This window comes from Amborella trichopoda, chromosome 4 (assembly GCF_054954075.1).
Source record: "Amborella trichopoda isolate Santa Cruz 75 chromosome 4, AtrichopodaSantaCruz75HAP2 v2.0, whole genome shotgun sequence".
NCBI classification, from domain to species: Eukaryota; Viridiplantae; Streptophyta; class Magnoliopsida; order Amborellales; family Amborellaceae; genus Amborella; species Amborella trichopoda.
This window is the reverse complement of record NC_142339.1, coordinates 21,922,517-21,931,773: the sequence shown is the minus strand read 5'-3', so window position 1 is coordinate 21,931,773 and position 9,257 is coordinate 21,922,517.

The following is a 9,257-nucleotide window of genomic DNA, read 5'->3' as shown; positions in this document are numbered from 1 at the left end:
TTAATGATGTTATAAGTACACTTCAGACGATTAAAGGAAAGCAACCAGTAAATAGCTGAATCGCTTAAAACAAACTTGAGAAAATGTAAGTGTCCACCAAAAGAGAGGGATATAATGCTTGCCATGAGTGAATCTTACCAAATATCTTCCCAATTAAGCTTTGACAATGTGAATGCCTCAAGGATCCATATAATAAAGGAAACCCCAAATATCTGACAAACAATTCGCCTACTCCAAACTGTAATAGGCTCAAAATATGAGTTTTCACATAATCAGGAACACCAAAGAATATAGCCTTGCTTTTATTGTCATTTATTTTCTGGCTAGTGACCTTGCAGAACTCATCCAAAATACACCTCATAGAGGAAGCTCCTTGATCAGTGGAACCACAAAAGATAAGAGCATCATCCACATAAAGAAGATGATTGACCCCATAATTGCTACCAGAAGGAAAGGCCAAAGGGAGGGACTTATTGAGAAAATACTCATCAAGCATCCAACTAAGATAATCCATCACTAAAAGAAATAAACATAGCGACAGTGGATCACCCTGACGAATAACACGCTTGCCTCTGAAAAAACCCACAGGAGAACCATTATGCATAATAGAAAATGAAGGAGTAGAGATGCATAACTGAACCCAAGAAACAAATATAGCTGGAAATCCCAATGAATGAAGTCTATCAATTATGAACGTCCAGGACAATCTATCATATACGTTGCTAAATTCCAACTGGAAGCACATTTTCGGTCTGACAGAAGCTCTATGGCATATGGAAATAAGCTCATTAGCCATAAGAACATTATCAGTTATCAATCTACTTTTATGGAAAGCTTCCTGGCACAAACGAATGATACTATCTAATACCTTCCTTTGTCTGTAAGAAATAATTTTGCTGATAATTTTATAGACCACATTACGCAACCCAATAGGCCAAAACTCTTTCATAGTCGTTGGACATGAAATTTAGGAACCAAGAAAATGAAAGTAGAGTTTATCTCTTTCAGGAACTTGGCCTTTCCAAAAAAAGCTTTAAGCTCATTCTTAATAATCTCCCAACTGAATTTCTAAAACCAACACCCGCTCCTCTTTCATGTCCCATATGCACTCTCTTATTTCCTCCATAGAGATTTCCTAGGTGAGCTCCATAGATTGCTCAATGGTGACTCACCCTTTCGGTAAGAAATTACCTGCTGAAGGGTCCATAGTGGAATTAATGTGATCATCAGTCCCTAGATGTGGTTAGGTGCCTCGATCTCGCCCTCCGGATCTATTTAGGGATCGGGCGGTACGAGTCTTGAGTTTTGAGGGAAGACTAGGGACGTTTTTGTGATCGCTCTCTCGGGAACCTCGTTCGACAACGGGGGCAGGTGTTACCAACTGGTGAGAGAGGAATTTAAGGTGGGTTTGGGATTTACTTGGGCTGGCTCGCATGGGCACCCTTTTAGATTACTAAAAAAGCACCTCAGTAATAAAACTGGTTCAGAATCGCCTCCCTTAGCTTGTATTCTTCTTGTTTTTGGCAATCACACACATGTGGCAAAGGTTATAAGACAGGTGGGTCAGACCTCACCCTTTTCCTCTTTGATGAATGTACACAAGCATGCGCATTCAAAAAGGAAAATAAGAGAAGAAATATGGGGGAGAGAAGAATTTGACTAAGTGCGAGGATCAGAGCGGTGACTAAGCTGATAAATAATTGGCCTGACGTGATAGTAAAATGGGCTCGGTAACTAAGACCGGCTTACATGATTACTACTAGACGTCATTACCAGTACCAATTAGCTAGGAACGATGGTTAGTTTGTCGTGGCAACAAAGCGGGCCAAGTAATCCTGGCACAACAACATTACGGTTAAACGACATGACTACCATGTGAGGCTAACCTCAATCCCTCTTAGTCGAATGAAAGAGTAACAAAATGATGGTTATGAAGAAAGAATAAGAAGTGAAGCAAGACAAGAAGGGAACAGAAGGAGGGAGGGAGAAGAATGGAAGAGAAGAGTATTAAAGGCCGGAGAATAAAAGAGAGAGAGGGAAGGAAGACGAAGTCGGCACTAGGCAATGTCGACTGTGTTAGAAGGAAGAGAGATAAAATGTAGTCGGTGCTAGTTTTCATCGACTGTGTTACATAAAGAAGAGGTGAGAGAAGATGCAGTCGACGTTAGGCTTCACCGAATGTGCCTGAAGAAGAGAGAAAAATCACAGTCGGTGCTAAGATTCACCGACTGTGTCAGAAGAAGAGAGAGAATGCAGTCGGTGCGAGGCTTCGTCGACTGTGAGTAGAAGAGAGAGAAAATGCAATCAACGCTAGGCTTCACCGATTGTCAAAAGAAGAGAGAGAAAATAAAGTCGGTGCTAGGCTTCGTTGGCTATGTTAGAAGAAGAGAGAGAAAACACGATCGGCATTAGGCTTACCAAGTGTGTCAGAAGAAGAGAGAAAGAGAGACCCAGCTGGCGCTTGGCTTATGCCGGTTGTGATGGAAGAAAAGTAAGAGAGAGCGATCGAGCCGGCACTAGGCATCGTCGACTGTGACAGAAAGGAGAGAGAAATCCAACTGACGCTAGGCTTCACCGACTGGCTTCAGAAGAGAAGGAGAGAGAGAAACCCAACCAGTGCTAGACTTCGTCGATTGACTTCAGAAGAGGAGATAGAGACGAGACGAAGAGAGATAGAGATAGGAATAAAAAACAAGGGAGGAGAGAGAAAGAGATAGAGATGAGACATAGGGGAGGAGAGAGAAAGAGGGGGAGAAAAATAAGGGAGGAGAGAGAAAGAGAGGAGGAGAGAGAAAGAGGGGAGGAGAGAGAAAGTTACTTGCTTGAAGGGTACCAACCCTTTTCTTCTCTCTCCTCTCTCTCTCTTCAAGACGTACCCAAGAACTTCAGCAAGAATGAATATTTTATTGAATCAATGAAAAATGAACTGAAGCCCCTTACAATTTAGCTTTGCATGTTTATATAGAGTTGGGCTAAAACGTGGGTGTACGTAAAAAAATTAGTTAGAATTGAAGATAATTACAATTTAATTGAATTTAAAGAAAATTTAAAAATGGGTGCAAAAGGGCTGTTTTGCCTTGCCTAACAATGTGTAGAATTCCAGAACAGTCGCAGCTACTGCCCGAGAACTTGCGTGATCTTTCGTGGCTGACCCGGGGTCGTTCTAATGCCCGTTTGATCGAAAGATTATTGTTTTCTTGTAGGGCTCGGCATGACGATCATTTTGATACCAACTTTGAGCCATAGATCATGTTTTTTAGCTATGATCATGAGACTTGAATTTTGGATGAATCTTGAAAACTTTGGATATATTTTATGCTTGTTCCTTAATGTTTCTTTGTGATTTCTTCATTGAATCACACCGAGCATGTCGTCACGATTACGTTGCAACAAACGTAGCTTGATTTCGTGTCCGGATGAGGATTTTGTCGTCTTGAGTTTTTGACAGGAATTTTAACATCTGGCCACTAGAATTTAAAGCATGTTTGACACATTCATGTGAGAAATCCAACCGTTCATCGTTCACGAGGTTCAAATTAGAGATAGCCTCAGACCTCACACACATAATACAATTAGTTTTGTATCGATCGAGTATGAAAGCGTCGTGATCTGGTTGTTTGAACGAGGTGTGTTGTTGTTGAATTTCCTTCATGGATGAGCAACTTTCATTTAGTTTTTCTCTCTGCTCAGGCGTCGTCACGGGGCGTACCACATATCGAATTGGTCGTCTTGATGACATGAACTTGCTCACCAAAATTGGGAGTGATCCGGCTTGGAACGAGTGAGATATAGGCCCCGAAAGTGACTGCTCGTGACTGTAAAAATGGGGCCACATAGGAATAGTGTGCGACCTATCCCTTTTCGGTATTTTTCCTATAACTTTGTGTTGGAGTGCCTGATTAAGCTGAAACTTGACCCATTGGGGTTTTTGACAGTGTTGGATCTAATGACAGTGGTCCCATAGCTGTTTGACGTATCAAAAGTATGACTCTCGTTACAAGGCCCATTTGAGGGTGCTAGAGACCGATTTTGCTAAAATTGTTTGTTTTAGTCACTGCCTTAGACATGTCTAATCGCGATGAAACTTGGAAGGTGGTCTTTCGAAGTGCTGATGAAGATATTGATCAATTCTGGGGCCATTCTGAGACTTTCAGGAATTTCCACTGTTTTGTAGGCCTTATTGACCTACTTCCTATCAGGGACCAAGGTGCTGAAAAATACGTTCAAACTGCTTGCCCCGCAAGAGAAGCGAGAAGGACAATCATTCCAAAAATTTCCTTTGGCTTTTATTTTTTTTCTTCCTAGCCACAGGACCACGTGAACGTCGAGGAGATTCACATAACGGTGTAACTAGGATGCTTAGATGTAGGGATGCATTATTCGTGGGTCCATCCGTGGATAATTTAGGGGGAGAAGAGAATTTTTGGAGGGATCATGTCAAAGTCCTCACCCATTGGAGACTTACTACCCCTTTATCGGATCACACTTGTTTCGCTAGTTTCTCCTCGAGTCTTTATGTTTTGAGGCTCAACACATCGAGGTGGAGACCCTGGGGCCTCCACCTCTCACACACACTCTAAGATTCGTGAGTTATTCATCTGAGTCACACCTCGGGGAAGCCCTTGTGCTACCTCGAGTACGCGTTCAAGAGCAGGCCTCCTTGGGCCGCAACCTATGCGCATGCATATGCATCTCACTACTCAGGGGAAGGCCGTCGTGGTGCTAACCCAAGCACACAAAATATGACCTCTTCGTCCTCCTACTCAGTACATACTAATGCACCCTGTAAGGGCCATACCCTCACTTGTTCCCTTGTAGACCCTGCTCGCAGTTCTCGACCTTCTAAGGCCAGACCACTTGTTCGAGCCCGGACTGACCCCCAAGTCACCCAGAATGCTACTTCAAGGGGCGTACATATGCCACCTTCCCAGGCCACTGCTTGCTCTCGACCCAGACAACATTGAGAGCCAGTCCCCTCTTCTTCTGCCCTTTCTACTCTAGACGGATATCTCAAGACATAGTACTCAAACGTTTTCCCAAAGAGTACCATCCTCAGCCAGCCTCGTCAGGTCGACTATGCCTCTGGAGCCCACAAAGGAGCTCGCAGCAAAGGCTTGATGATCGATGAAGTTCTACAACTTCCAAGCCAGCATCCCAAGCTAGCCCTTGTCCATTGTCCACATTTGCTGCCCCATCTTATGAACACGACCCTTTCATGCTCTAAGAAGGCGGGTCAACCTCGACCCCAGTCCCAATTTTGGAGAGAGGTCTATCGCAGCCTCAAAGATAAGAAAAACAGAGGAATGCAGATCTTGATTAAGGAGCCAACCAGAAAAGTCAGGGCACCCAGCTCCAAAGGTATCCTTCTTGGAAATCCTTTCTACCATCTTCGAATCACAAAGACTAAAGAAGAGGTGCGAGAATCCCGCATCATGGTTAGCATCATAGAAGACGGTCTGGCCACCCAGTAGCCACGGTCCCAAGACAATCATGAACTGGTCCTCACACGATCCACATATAAGACTCGAGTCCAGTTGGGGCATGCTGATTCCTTGCTGAACGATCTACCACGTGAGACCCGTCAAGCTCGAAAGCCCTCAACTGCACTTAAGGCTGACCTCCTTGGAGAAACAGGTAGTGTTACGGTTGTAAACGAACCTAGTGACAGCTAGGAAGAGCGCATGAATAGATTCGACGACATGGTGCATGCAATGATGGAGAAGATTGACCGCATGGAATCCATGTGACACTCGGCTAATCATGAGGCCAACTCCTATTACTCAGATGATGTAGCTCCAAGGTAGCCTCTTCCCTTGCCTCGCAGGACAATTCTGTCCCTCACCTTGCCTCATAGGCCGACATTGGAGCTATGGTAACCCACAACTTAAAAAGTAGATAGATTCTGGGTATGCAGGGTGGAACGCTTTACCAAAAGCCGTGCCCCTCATACATCGATCAAGTTCCGTTTCTCTCAGACTACAAGAAAGGGAAGTTTCCCTTATTCGATGGTACAACCTCCCCACACCAGCATATCGCCCATTTCCAAGCAACATGTCGAGTAATAGCAGCTGATGGGGGACTTCTTCTTTGTCACTTTGTTGAAACCCTTGATAGCCTGGCTTTTCAGTGGTATGCTCGACTTCCCCCAAACTTAGTACATACTTGGGAGGAATTGGAGAAACTGTTCCATCAATGTTTCTATTAGATCGAGAGAGAGGTCCAAACCATCATGCTTCCCAAGCTACGGCCTCCTCCTCCAATTTATCAAGCTTTTGCGTCAGTTTCACTATCTCCACCTTCAGGGTCATCACTTTGTTGTGGCAAGCGATGGCCTCCTTAGTAAGGTCGGATCTCTGGGAAACCTCAAAATCCTTTTCCTGTAATTGGGCTTCTACTAGTTCGTGATGGCATACGAGTGAGGACTTCGAAGAGAGCAATTGCGAACTCTCTAGCCACTGTGCAGTTACTTCTTCTTGCAAGGCCCTTATTCTCCACCCTTCCAGCTTGTTTATGGCACCATCAAAATATGGGAGGATCTCTGGTGCACCCCTTAGAAGGGCGATCTGCCTTAGCTTATGGATTGCATTATCAAGTTCAGTAAGAGGCAGATCCTTCAGTCTCTGCATGCCCAGATGAAGCACATCCATGATTATGCTGAGCATCCCACTAAAACTACGCCTGAACAATGCTTTTGGGGCCACCGCAATAAAAGAAGCACCAGTCCCGACGGTGGGGCTTGATGGGATGATAGCCATGTGAGTCACTGGCTCTTCTCGAGCAATTGTGAAGCTCAATGGCTCATCATTTGTAGATTCAGAGGGGGTCCCAGTTTTAAGTTGCTCGTCCCCCACGGTATTAGCCTCCTCACCTGACATTTCAGCCTCACCATTAGAGGGCTTGGTCCCTTCACGGCCAACCTCTTCTCCTTGTCGCTCATTCTCTTAAGGAGCCTCAACTAGGCCAATCCCCTCACTTTGACCTTCATCTGCTAGAGCTGTCATCTTAACCTCAGCAAGTCCAGAGCTCACCTTCTCCCTTTAGTCTTCATCTTCTATGACCACCACTTCGGCTACGATCTCTTCTCCCTAGCCCGTTTCCTCTACAGCAAGAACCTCTGACAAAAAAGCTTAACTCCCTCATCTTCCTGATCTACGCCCTTTGGGGCCACAGTTTCTTGACACTCAGGCGTATCTTCAACTATAGCCTCTGCTTCGGTTGGGGCAACAATCTCTTGAGGTTGGGAGGCCCTGTTGATTTCAGGTTCCTCCCATGGAGTAGCAACTCCAGCACCTTCATTCCTACCTTGTCAATCTCCATTAGATCCATATTTGACTCAGCAGTCATTCTAGGAACTTCGGGCAAGGCCCCAAGCTCAGGTGTCCCCTCTCTATCAGAAACAATGATGCTGGGACTAGGAGGGTTAGAGACATCTACCTCAGTCTCTGAAGAGGCCGAAAATAGCTCAAGAGTGGTTGAAGGTGAGTCAAAAAGAGTGGAGGGTGACTCAGAAGGAGTGGCAGAGAATTCTGAAGAGGCAAAAGATGAAGAGCCATCACTCGGTTCCAGGATGGCAGCAAGTCTTGCACTCCTATGTTTTCTGCCTGACAGCTCGGGATGGAGTGCGAGTGACAACGAGGGCATCACGCTTCCTCTTCTTTCTTACCCCTGGTGGAGGAGCAGTTGTCTCAAAACTCTTCCAGCAAGAAGAGCCTGTAGTAAGAGCAATATGAGGTCCACTCCCTATCAGTGCATTCAGGTCTTGGATCGAGCACTCTTCACGACCTGGGAACTTTCAACCTTCCTTCCATTCGAAGATAGAGGCGAGGCTATAAAAAAGGCTCCCCGTCCTCTTCTCCATAGTAAGAAATTGTGGTGAAGTTTCATCCGCTTCTATCTCCCGAGGTATCCCAAGAGCCTACCAATTCCAAGGATAGTCCAAGGTAAAAATCTCTCCTAGAGAAGGAGTCCTGAGTATCCTCTTTTGCCTGGTATCCCGATGTCAATTGCAGTTCTCCCCTTTCCAAGGGTGATCAGCCTCCTAGTACCCTCGGTTGGTAATCCTCCACCAGTGCACATAGGCCTGAGTCGCTTGGGTCCTTCTGCCAAAATGTGGTACCACATACTTGCTGACCTCGGTCATTTTTGAACATGTAGACCATGTGGTATGGACATGCTTTGGAAACCATGATTCACGGAAGTCTCTAGCTCTTCTTTCCTACTAATGTTCACTCTGCTATGGCATTTTTCAAAGAATACAGAAAAGGGACAACCCTGATCAAGCCCATGTTGACGAGCAAACCGATGAGGGAAGTTCCCTTCGAGTCTGGCACTGCAGGGGGTTCGATAGGCCAAAACCCCACCTCTGATGCTCAAAATAAACATGAGCTCATTGATGGTCGTGGGAGCACCATCCAGCACCTTGCCCAGCTCATCAATGAATGCGCGGTCAGTAAAGCCGCCAACTGGAAAGGCGACCGGATGCATGCTGGAGAACTCATTCCCAAACAAGTTACGAGCCTCCCCCGGGTTGTGAAAGATGGCCTTCTGCCTGAAAATTCTCATCAATAAGGGCCATATTTTCTCCCCCGTGCTCGGACGTTTGACATAAGTAGTAGGGAAATAAGCTCCTAGCCATCCGTATACGTAATGGATGGGGAATGGTGCCTTGACATCCCCTGGGAAAGCTTCCCCTCCAACAAGGCCATTGCCCCTCTTTGCCTTTATAAGCTTTCCCCCTAAAGATGGCTCCCAGTCCGTGGTAGATATTGCATAGAACTCATTGCGCAAGGGTGTATTGGCCCCCCTCACCATATCATAAGCCACACAGAATGTGCCTGGACAGATGTCATCTGCCTCTCTGGGAATAGTGAATTTGCATAGAAACATGGCCAAATATGGGGCTAGGAAGACGCAATCATCAGTGGTCTCTGGTTGGTAGATTGCAGGCATCCCCTTCACAACTGCCTTTCCCTTCCTTCTTGAAGCACCGGGACCACCATCCTCAGAATAATCCCTGCAAAAGTCTTTCACCCATTAGGTGAAGGTCACTCGACCGTTGCTAGCCTTGAAATAAAGCAGTTGGTAAACCTCAAAGAATTTCTGAAGACTAGCAGGTGGTTCTTCTTCTCTTAGGCGAGCATCGCCAAACATGACTGAGTTCTAAGTCACGAACTCGTCATACATTGCTCCAATCAATGGAAGGCCACCGATGAAGTGAAGATCAAGCAAGGAGATTCCTACCTACCCATGCCCAAGAA